Source organism: Macaca nemestrina, chromosome 5 (genome assembly GCF_043159975.1).
Source record: "Macaca nemestrina isolate mMacNem1 chromosome 5, mMacNem.hap1, whole genome shotgun sequence".
Classification (NCBI taxonomy): Eukaryota; Metazoa; Chordata; class Mammalia; order Primates; family Cercopithecidae; genus Macaca; species Macaca nemestrina.
Window position 1 is genome coordinate 148640526 of NC_092129.1, and position 10749 is coordinate 148651274.

Sequence of the window (10749 nt, forward strand, 5' to 3'; positions counted from 1 at the left end):
CTCTTTGGGGCAGCATCTTAAGGATGTGAGCTCAGTGAGGGTGGCAGTCATGCTTCCCACACATGGGGAGAAAGCCTCCGAGAATGGAACCGCATGCTGAGAGATGAGAGAAAGTGGGAGAGAGGGGGAGGCTGCAGCATTTCCTGTATGAGCTGTGGTTTGATCATGTGAGCCAGAATATTCGCCCCTTGCTGCTTGGGTTTTCTGTCTTTTGCAGTCTTGGTTTTTACCTGGTGAGATGATGGATCGTTATTATTTTGTTTTCTGCTTTCTTTTTTTTTTTTTTTTTTTGAGACGGAGTCTTGCTCTGTCACCCAGGCTGGAGTGCAGTGGTCGGATCTCAGCTCACTGCAAGCTCCGCCTCCCGGGTTTATGCCATTCTCCTGCCTCAGCCTCCCAAGTAGTTAGGACTACAGGCGCCTGCCACCACGCCCGGCTAGTTTTTTGTATTTTTTTTTAGTAGAGATGGGGTTTCACCATGTTAGCCAGGATGATCTCGATCTCCTGACCTTGTGATCCGCCCATCTCGGCCTCCCAAAGTGCTGGGATTACAGGCTTGAGCCACCGTGCCGGGCCTTTTTTTTTGCATTTTAAAATAATCTATCTATCTATCTATCTATCTATCTATCTATCTATCTATCTATCTACATTTTGTTAAGAGAGGGTCTCACTCTCTTACCCAGACTGGAGTGCAGCGGTGCAATCATGGCTCACTATAGCCTTGACCTCCCAGACTCAAATGATCCTCACGTCTCAGCCTCCCGAGTAGCTGGGACTACAGGTATGTGCCACCACATCCAACTAATTTTTAAATGTTTGTAGAGACAGGGTCTCACCATGTTGCCAAGGCTGGTCTTGAACTTCTGGCCTCAAGCAATCTTCCTGCCTTGGCCTCCTAAAGTGTTGGGATTACAGGCGTGAGTCAGTGTGCCTGACCATCTGTATTTTTTTAAAATAAGAAAGTATTATTAATTTAAAAAGTGTTATCTGCCGGGCGCGGTGGCTCACGCCTGTAATCCCAGCACTTTGGGAGGCCGAGGCGGGCGGATCACAAGGTCAGGAGATCGAGACCACGGTGAAACCCCGTCTCTACTAAAAATACAAAAAATTAGCCGGGCGTGGTTGTGGGCGCCTGTAGTCCCAGCTACTCGGGAGGCTGAGGCAGGAGAATGGCGTGAACCCGGGAGGCGGAGCTTGCAGTGAGCCGAGATCGCGCCACTGCACTCCAGCCTGGGTGACAGAGCGAGACTCCGTCTCAAAAAAAAAAAAAAAAAAAAAAAAAAAAAGTGTTATCTAAAAATCCTGCCTTAATTTATTTGGTGAAGAAAATATCCTAACCCCAGTCGATTTCTGTAGAGTGAGGTCACATGTTGGGTTTGGCTAACGCAGGGGCCTTTGAAGTGGGTGAGGACTGACTTGTATGTCCCTCCTGTTGATGGTGAGGGAGCAGCATGCCATCGCATGAAAGACAGCCTGGGCTTGGTTGTACCAAGTGTCTGTGGTGTCCCTGATGATGGAACAGTGGCTTTGGAACTCCCTGCCCTGTGCCAACCTCTGCCTCTGACTCCCCCTCACAGGGCTGTATTGTTTGAGGGGCTGCTCAGTCACCCTGGTGTCCCTGGCACCCAGCACCGAACTGCCAATAAATGTTTTTGATTGACTTATGCTAGACCTTATTATTTTCTTTTTTTTTTCGAGATGGAGTCTCGCTCTGTTGCCCAAGCTGGAGTGCAGTGGCGTGATCTCAGCTCACTGCAGTCTCTGCTTCCCAGGTTCAAGTGATTCTCCTGCCTCAGCCTCCTGAGTAGCTGGAATTACAGGCTCCCACCACCATGCCCAGCTAATTTTTGTATTTTTAGTAGAGATGGAGTTTCATTATGTTGGCTAGGTTGATCTCAGACTCCTGGGCTCAGGTGATCTGTCCACCCTGGCCTCCCAAACTGCTGGGATTATTAGTGTGAGCCACTGCACCTGGTCTGGACCTCAGATTTTTATTTTATTTTTGAGACAGGGTCTCGCTCTGTCACCCAAGCTGCAGTGCATTGGCACAGTCAAGGCTCATTGCAGCCTTGAGCTCCTGGGCCCAAACAATCCTCCCACCTCAGCCTCTCAAGTAGCTGGGCTAATTTTTAAAAAATTATTATTTATTATTATTATTATTATTATTATTATTTTTGAGACGGAGTCTCGCTCTGTCACCCAGGCTGGAGTGCAGTGGCGCGATCTCAGCTCACTGCAAGCTCCGCCTCCTGGGTTTACGCCATTCTCCTGCCTCAGCCTCCCGAGTAGCTGGGACTACAGGCGCCCACCACCTCGCCCGGCTAGCTTTTTGTATTTTTTAGTAGAGACAGGGTTTCACCGTGTTAGCCAGGATGGTCTCGATCTTCTGACCTCGTGATCTGCCCGTCTCGGCCTCCCAAAGTGCTGGGATTACAGGCTTGAGCCACCGCGCCCGGCCATTTATTATTTATTTTTTGAGACGGAGTCTTGCTCTGTCGCCCAGGCTGGAGTGCAGTGGTACAATCTTGGCTCACTACAACCTCCATCACCTGGGTTCAAGTGATTCTCCTGCCTCAGCCTCCAGAGTAGCTGGGATTACAGGTGCCTGCCACCTGGATAATTTCTGTATTTTTAGTAGAGATGGGGTTTCACCCATCTGTTGGCCAGATGTTGGCCAGGTTGGTCTTGAACTTCTGACTTCAGGTGATCTGCCTGCCTTGGCCTCCCAAAGTGCTGGGATTACAGGCATGACCCACTGTGCCCAGCCTCTGGGCTAATTTATTATTATTATTATTTGTTTTTGAGACAGAGTTTTGCTCTGTCACCCAGGCTGGAGTGCAGTGGCACTATCTTGGCTCACTATAACCTCCACCTCTCAAGCAATTCTTATGCCTCAGCCTCCCAAGTAGCTGGGACTACAGATATGTGTCACCATACCTGGCTAATTTTTGTATTTTTAGTAGAAACAGGGTTTCACCATGTTGGCCAGGCTGGTCTTGAACTCCTGGCCTCAGGTGATGTACCTGCTTTGGCTTTCCAAAATGTTGGGATTACAGGCGTGAGCCACCATGCCTGGCCTTAATTTTTTAATTTTATTTTTCATAGAGACAGGTTCTTGCTATGATGCCTAGGCGAGTCTTGAACTCCTGGGCTCAAGCAATCCTCCTGCCTTGACCTCCCAAAGTGCTAGGATTACAGGTGTGAGCCAGTGCACCTGGCCCAGACTCAGATTTTGAGGTCTCCACACAGCTTAGTGCAATCAGAATGAGTCAAAAAAAGATACAGGATGCTTTGAGATACTTGTCTTCTCTGAGTCTCAGTTTCCTCTTCTGTAAAGTGGTGTAACCATAGGTAACCTTCTGCAGCATTGTTGTAAGGATTGGACACAATGTACAGAGTGCACACATTGGTTAAAATAATCCAACTCTGATGTTGGAGGAGAAGGAAAGATGAAGTAGTAGGTGTTGACAGTCCCAAATCGTGTGAAAGGATATTGAATGAGGCTTTTCTTGTTGTCACTTAGAATCACAGTTGGGACAAAGAAGCATTAAGACTCATAGTCTAGAGAACGTGGACATTACGTATGGCAGACTCCTCCAGGGCCTGTTAAAAGGTGGATGAACCAGTTCTGCTTCTCCTGAACATTCTGCCAGTTACCAGCAAGGATGGCGTGTTCCTAAACTGAGTAACTGGTGAAGTTGCCTAATTTCTCTGTGCCTCAGGCACCTCACCTGTAAAATGGGGATAATAATAGTATCCACTTTTTTTTTCTGAGGCAGAGTCTTGCTCTGTCGCCCAATCTCTGCCTCCCAGGTTCAAGTGATTCTCCTGCCTCAGCCTCCTGAGTGGCTGGGATTACAGGCACCCACCATGGTGCCCGGCTAATTTTTGTATTTTTAGTAGAGATGGGATTTCACCATGTTGGCCAGGCTGGTCTTGAACTCCTGACCTCAGGTGATCTGCCTGCCTCAGACTCCCAAAGCACTGGGATTACAGGTGTGAGCGACCATGCTCCACCTAGTACCCACCTTTTAGGGTTGCTGGGAGGATTAAGTGAGTCTGATGGTGGTAGTGGTCCATCTGGAGTGGCTGCTGAAAAGACTCTGCTTGCAGTGCGGGAGGCATGGCTGGGGCTGATAGCTCCATGGAGCCAGCAGGAACCAGAAACAGGCAGGAGCTGCACCCCCTTCTGAGTTGTTGGGGTGGGAACAGCTGCAACTGCCCAGCCACAACTGTGGACCCCAGCGTCCCTGTGCTCTCAGGGGCCTGGGAAGCCCCTCCACCCCTGCAGGCTCGGAAGCGCCTGCTCCCACTGCCTGGCATCTCCCCACTTCCACTGCCTGCTCTGATGTCAGAGCAACGTTGTGGCCAAGCCCAGGTGCTGTCACACCCAGAGCCCGGGTGCTGTCATGACCCAGCCAGGTGTGTGTGCACTTGGTGCAGTGCTGACATGCTAGCCCCCTGCGCCTTGGCCCCCTCCAGACTTTGAGTGCTGGCAAGCATGGGAGGGAGTCCAAAGTGGGGCTGAGGGTGCCTCGGCTCAGGTCTGCAGGTGCCCCTGAACATGAACAGCCTGGGCACCATGAATGGTGGCAGGAGGCAGACAGGCTTCTGGGCGGAAAGGGGTGAATCCCTGGTGAAACCCCACCTTCAAGCCAGGGACAGCCTGAAGTCTGGGGGCCAGACTGCCAGTTCTGCTGACCAGAGTAAGAACTTACAGTGCTTTTTCCAGGCCACCCATGGCCACCCATGGACCAATCAGCACACAATTCCTCTCCTCTGAAGCCCATTAAAAACCCCAGACTCGGTCAGACTCGGGCAGATAATGGATGACCTGCTTGCAGATAGGAGCTACCCACTCTGGGTCTCCTGAGAGCTGTACTGTCGCTCAATAAAGCAGCTCTTCACCTTGCTCACACAAACAGGGCTGAAACATGCCCCCGGCTTGCCATGTTTGTGAGCAACAAGGAGAGAAAGAAAGAAGAGCTTCAGCCTTTTGGTGAACCCAGGCTTGGGAGCTCCCCAAGCCAGGGCTGTGACATGCTTTTTGGGGCTCTGCGGTTCCTGGCATCTCCAGGCTTCCGGGCACCACCATGTTCCCTGGTGTACACAGTGGAAGCTGCTTGTGGTACGTCTGGACCAGCTGCAGCAGGGAGCCAGTGCCTGTGTCGGTGCCTGGAGTGGCCTGCCTCACCGCAGCTGGTGTACCTGGCTGTACGCAGTGGCCGGACCCTGTGCTTGCTCGCTCACACACCCCTTGCCACTCCGCACCTGGCTCGCCCTTGGCAGGCATGGGATCCAGGCTGGCAGCAAAAGCTGAATGCAGCCTGCCAGGCCAAGTGGGTAGAACAAGCCCAGTGGTCCTGAGCAAAGCTCGTGAAAAGGTGCCACCAGCCACAGAGGTTTCCAGCTGGTGAAGTGATACCCTGAGGATCCCGTAACAAATCAGTGCAAGGAGAACAGTGACCAGGACCTCAGAAGCGATGTGTCTTTTATTAGCATCACTTTTGTTTTTGTTTTGAGATGGAGTCTCGCTTTGTTGCCCAGGCTGGAGTGCAGTGGTACAATCTCGGCTCACTGCAACCTCCGCCACCCAGGTTCAAGTGATTCTCCTACCTTAGCCTCCCAAGTAGCTGGGATTACAGGCATGAGCCACTATGCCTGGCTAATTTTTTTTTTTTTTTTTTTTTTTGAGACGGAGTCTCACGCTGTTGCTCAGGCTGGAGTGCAGTGGCGCGATCTCGGCTCACTGCAAGCTCCGCCTCCCGGGTTCCCGCCATTCTCCTGCCTCAGCCTCCTGAGTAGCTGGGACTACAGGCACCCGCCACCGCGCCCGGCTAATTTTTTGTATTTTTAGTAGAGACGGGGTTTCACTGTGGTCTCGATCTCCTGACCTTGTGATCCGCCCGCCTCGGCCTCCCAAAGTGCTGGGATTACAGGCTTGAGCCACCGCGCCCGGCCGGCCTGGCTGATTTTTGTATTTCTAGTAGAGACTAGGTTTCACCATGTTGGCTAGGCTGGTCTTAAACTGAGCTCAAGTGATCCACCTGCCTCAGCCTCTCAAAGTGCTGGGATTACAGGCGTGAGCCATAGTGCCTGGCTCTGATATTAGTATTATTACCCCAATTCCTTACCTACCCCCAACTCCCATCTGGGTCTACATAAGCCAGAATTTAGGAAATCTAGATAAATCCTAGGAGAAAGGGTGGCTTTCCTCTCCCACTCCTCTAGTCAGCTATGGGGGCGACACCAGGGGCTTCCTCTCCCTGCAGTGGGGAGGTTGGGGGAGTGCCTGTAGAAAGGGGAGCCCACATCACATTCTCTGACTGGATGTTTGCCTCCTCAGTGGTCAGTCTGATCTTCCCCTTGGCCCACTTGAGCAGGGACAGGTGGGATGAGGACAGCAGGGGTCTCTTACATGGCCCTTACTTGGTGAGGCCAGGATGAGTGAGTCTGCTGTGGCCAAGTGGGCTCTGGGAGCATTAGAGCCATTTTGCTTGTCTCCCCAGGGAGGGCTGGCTGCTGGGCAAGGGGCCCTCAGCAGCAGGAGTGGGAGTTGGACCCCAGGTGGGAGCTGAGAGGTGGTGGAAGGGCTGGGGCCAGCACAGGGGTCCCCTGTCAGGGCACTGAATTGGCAGGGACTGAGCCGGGACCCTGCCAGCCCACCATTGCTCTATGAGAGACTGGTCGTGTGGCTGCCACACAGCAGGGAGCCACTGACACCCACAGGGAGGCGATGCCGTGAAGCACAGGGTCCCTCGCTTCACCCCTCCCTCCTTCCCAGACGGGGGAAGGCCCAGGCCCCTCCCGTTCACAGGCCCCTGGGCATGGCCGTGGGCCAGGGAGGGAGGAGGGGAGCGCTTGACCAGACATCAGGTGGAGTTCAAGTTGGCACCAGATGGGGCAGGGCTTTTTTATATCTGAAAGTCACCAGAAAGCAATGGGATGTGCTGGAGATGGTGCTAAGGGATGGGAAGATGTTAAAGGCTGGATTTAACATCCCCTTTAAAGGGGACACAAAATGGTTTGCGTTAAAGCGCTGCTGAGCTGAGAAGGTCCTTGGAACCATTCACCAGTGCAGCATCCCCAAAGCAGGGTGGTGGCCTCTGCTTACCCTGGTGCTGTGCCAGGGGTGTCCAGCTCAACACAAGGAACTGAGGGTGAGTGACTCCTGAAGTGAGGCTAAGCCCCCTGCCCTTGTCAGGAATGATGTGGGCAGCCTTGGGGTTGACACCCCCGTCCGACCCACAGTTTAGGGCAATGCAGGCTGAGTAGGAGGGTAAGTCCCCAAAACTGCATCAGCCGGGCATGGGGCCTGATAGCAACCCTCCCTCCCACCCCTCCTCTGTAGGGGTCAGGCTCAGACCAGGGTCAGATGACAGCCAAAGGTCCTCGGGGACCCAGAGGAGTAACACCTGTGACTTCAGAGCAGAGGAAGAGGACCCTGCCAGGGCGGAGAACAAGATGGTGGCTCCACCTGGTGTCCTGAGCCCAGGCCTGGCTGAGGGCACAGGGTCAGAGGGCAGCAGTGTGGGCTGCTTCAGGCCACAGGGCCCCAGAGAGGGCGAGGTGGGTGGACCAAGGACAAACTCATGCCAGAGACCAGCTGAGGAAACTAGGCAGGGAACCAGGATCCCAAACGGTTCCCACCACAGCGAGGCACCTGTTTTTGGCTGGGACCTGTAGGGGACGCTACCTGGCCTGCCTGCTGTTTGCTGCTTCAGACAGTTCTCTTTTGTTAGTGTTTTTCTTATCATTGCTTTTTTTTTTTTTTTTGAGACGGAGTCTCGCTGTGTCTCCTAGGCTGGAGTGCAGTGGCGTGATCTCGGCTCACTGCAAGCTCCGCCTCCCGGGTTCACGCCATTCTCCCGCCTCAGCCTCCCAAGTAGCTGAGACTACAGGCGCCCGCCACCACGCCCGGCTAGTTTTTTGTATTTTTAGTAGAGACGGGGTTTCACCATGTTAGCCAGGATAGTCTTGATCTCCTGACCTCGTGATCCACCCGCCTCGGCCTCCCAGAGTGCTGGGATTACAGGCTTGAGCCACCGCGCCCGGCCTTATCATTGCTTTTGTAAGGCCTTTTAATTTAAACCTTGTTTGCTGAGTGAATGAAAGTAGACCCTTTTCCAGGAGCTGTGTCCATTTGATGGAAAAAGTTTCCAAAGACAACTTTTTTTTTTTTTTTTTTTTTTTTTTTTTTTTTGAGACGGAGTCTTGCTGCTCTGTCGCCCAGGCTGGAGTGCAGTGACGTGATCTCAGCTCACTACAACCTTCACCTCCCCGGTTCAAGCAATTCTCCTGTCTCAGCCTCCTGAGTAGATGAGATTACAGGTGTCTGCCACCACACCTGGCTAATTTTTGTATTTTTAATAAAGACGGGGTTTCACCATATTGGTCAGTCTGGTCTTGAACTCCTGACCTTAGGTGATCCACCCACCTTGGCCTCCTAAAGTGCTGGGATTATAGGCGTGAACCACTGCGCCCAGCCCCAAAGACAACCTTTCTAAGCCCGAATTTCCTCACACATGAATGGGGAGTAGCAATATTTACCTGAAAAGGCTGACGTGAGGGTTAAGTGAAATAGTGTAAAGGGTCTGGCACAGTGCCTGGGACACAACAGGTGCTCAGTAAATGGCAGATTGTTATTCTGCCTCCTCCTTCTATACCCACATACCTTCGCACATTTCCTGGTACTTGTATTAAGAAGGAAAAGGTTACAAGGAAGAGGTGAAGCAAGATGGCAGAATAGAAGGCCCCACTGACCATCTGCCTGACAGAAACACCAGATTCCACAACTGTCTACATAAAAAGCACCTGCGTTAAGAAACAAAAATGAGGCGAGCATTCACAGTACCTGGTTTTAACTTCACGTCACTGACAGTGGCACTAAAGAGGGTAAGAAAGGCAGTCTTGAATTGCCAACACTACCTCTTCCCATCCCCCTGCAGCAGCTGCATGGTGCGGAGAAGTCTGTGATTGGGAAAGGGAGAGCGCAGTGATTCTGAGACTTCAGATTGAGCTCAGTGCTGCCCTGCCACAGTGGAAAGCAAAAGCAGGCTGAGCTCAGCTGATGCCCACCCATAAAGGGAGCATTCAGATCAGCTCTCACCAGAGGGGAGTCACCCCTCCCAGTGGTCAGAAAGTGAGTTCTGGCAAGCCTTGCCACCACAGGCTAAAGTGCTCCCGGGTCTGAAGTAAACTTGAAATGCTGTCTAGGCCGCAAGGACTGCAACTCCTAGGTGAGTCCTAGTGTTGAGCTGGGCTTGGAGCCAGTGGGCTTGAGGGGCACACAACCTATTGAGGGTGGTTGAGGAAGTGCTTGCACCAGCCTTCCCCCGGCCCCATGCTGTACAGCCCGTGGCTCCAAAAGAGATCCATTCCTTCTGCTTGAGGAGAGGAGAGGAGAGGGAAGAGAAAAGGGGACTTTGTCTTGCATCTTGGATACCAGCCTAGCAGCAGTAGGATAGGGCATCAGGCAGAGTCATGAGTCTAAGGCTCCCATTCCAGGCTGTAGATCCTGGCTGACATTTCCAGACACACTCTGGGCTAGAAGGGAACCTGGTGCCTTGAAGGGAAGGACCCAGGCCTGGCGGGATCTATCACTTGCTGACTATAAGAGCCCTTGGGCCCTGAATAACCAGCAGCAATACCCAGGAAGTACACTGTGGACCTTGGGTGAGACACTGAGATGTGACTTCAGTGTGACTCAACACAATCCCAATTGTGGTGGCTGTGGTGAGAGACTCCCTTTTGAAAAAAGCAGAGGGAAAAGTAAGGGAGATTTTTTCTTGCACCTTAGGCACCAGCCTATCCGCAGTGGGGTAGAACACGAAGCAGGCCCTTGGGGTCCTCGATTCCAGACCTTGGCTCTTGGATGGCATTTCTGGGCCTGCTCTGAGCTGGAGGGGAGGCTGCTGCCCTGGGAGGAGAGACCTCGGCCTGACAGCATCCAACACAAGCTGACTGAAGAGCTCTTGGGCCTTAACCCTTTTCTCATTTAAGAAAAAGCAAAAACGTGCAGCTCACTGCCAGCACTCGTTTAATTTTACACAAACACGCTCTTTGAGGCTAAAGCGAATCTGACTGATTTTCAACGTGAAAATAAAATATAAAAACTTCTTGGAGTTATTTCTAAACAGAACTAACATCATCAGAATCATCTGAATCATTAGAATCATCTATTTCAGGAAAATCGGATTCATTAAATGAATCTTTGGCCAAAAACTGTTCGAGAATGATGTTAACATCAAGCATAGGAATGCTATGTTTTCTAGGATTTGACATTTTCAGTGATCAAGAATTATTACATTTTGTAAATGGAAGTATCACGACTAAAACCAGAATGTTCTAAATAGAATAATGTCTTTTGTTTTCAAAGTCAATATACTAGAACAATGTGAAAATAATAATAAAAGGGAGATAATTTGTGACAAAGTTATCTCAGTGTAAACGCTGCAGCTGCAAGTGCTCCAGCAGGTATTCTCGGGGCAAATGGGAAATTAAGTGAACTTCAGCAGTAGCCTGCCAGTGCTCCCCATGGACCTGTGGTGGTGGCCATGGGGTGAGGCTTATCTGCCTGTGGAAAGGGGAGGGAAGAGCGGGAAGGACTGTGGCTTGTGGTTTGAGGGCTGCCTCAGCCACAGAGAAAATCAGGTAGACTTCTAAGATTTTTGACTCCTGTCCCTAGCTCCCAGATGACATCTCTGGACCCCCTTGGGGCCCAGGAGAACTCACCACCCTGAAGGGAAG

At 51.7% G+C, this 10749-nt stretch overlaps 1 long non-coding RNA gene across 1 annotated transcript; it reads left to right on the forward strand.

Moving 5' to 3' along the window:
* The first annotated feature begins 666 nt into the window (after nucleotides 1-666).
* On the forward strand, nucleotides 667-10434 carry LOC139363183 (uncharacterized). Its single transcript, XR_011623137.1, has 2 exons — nucleotides 667-781; nucleotides 9800-10434. It is a non-coding gene; the product is annotated as an uncharacterized lncRNA (long non-coding RNA).
* Nucleotides 10435-10749: the final 315 nt, after the last annotated feature.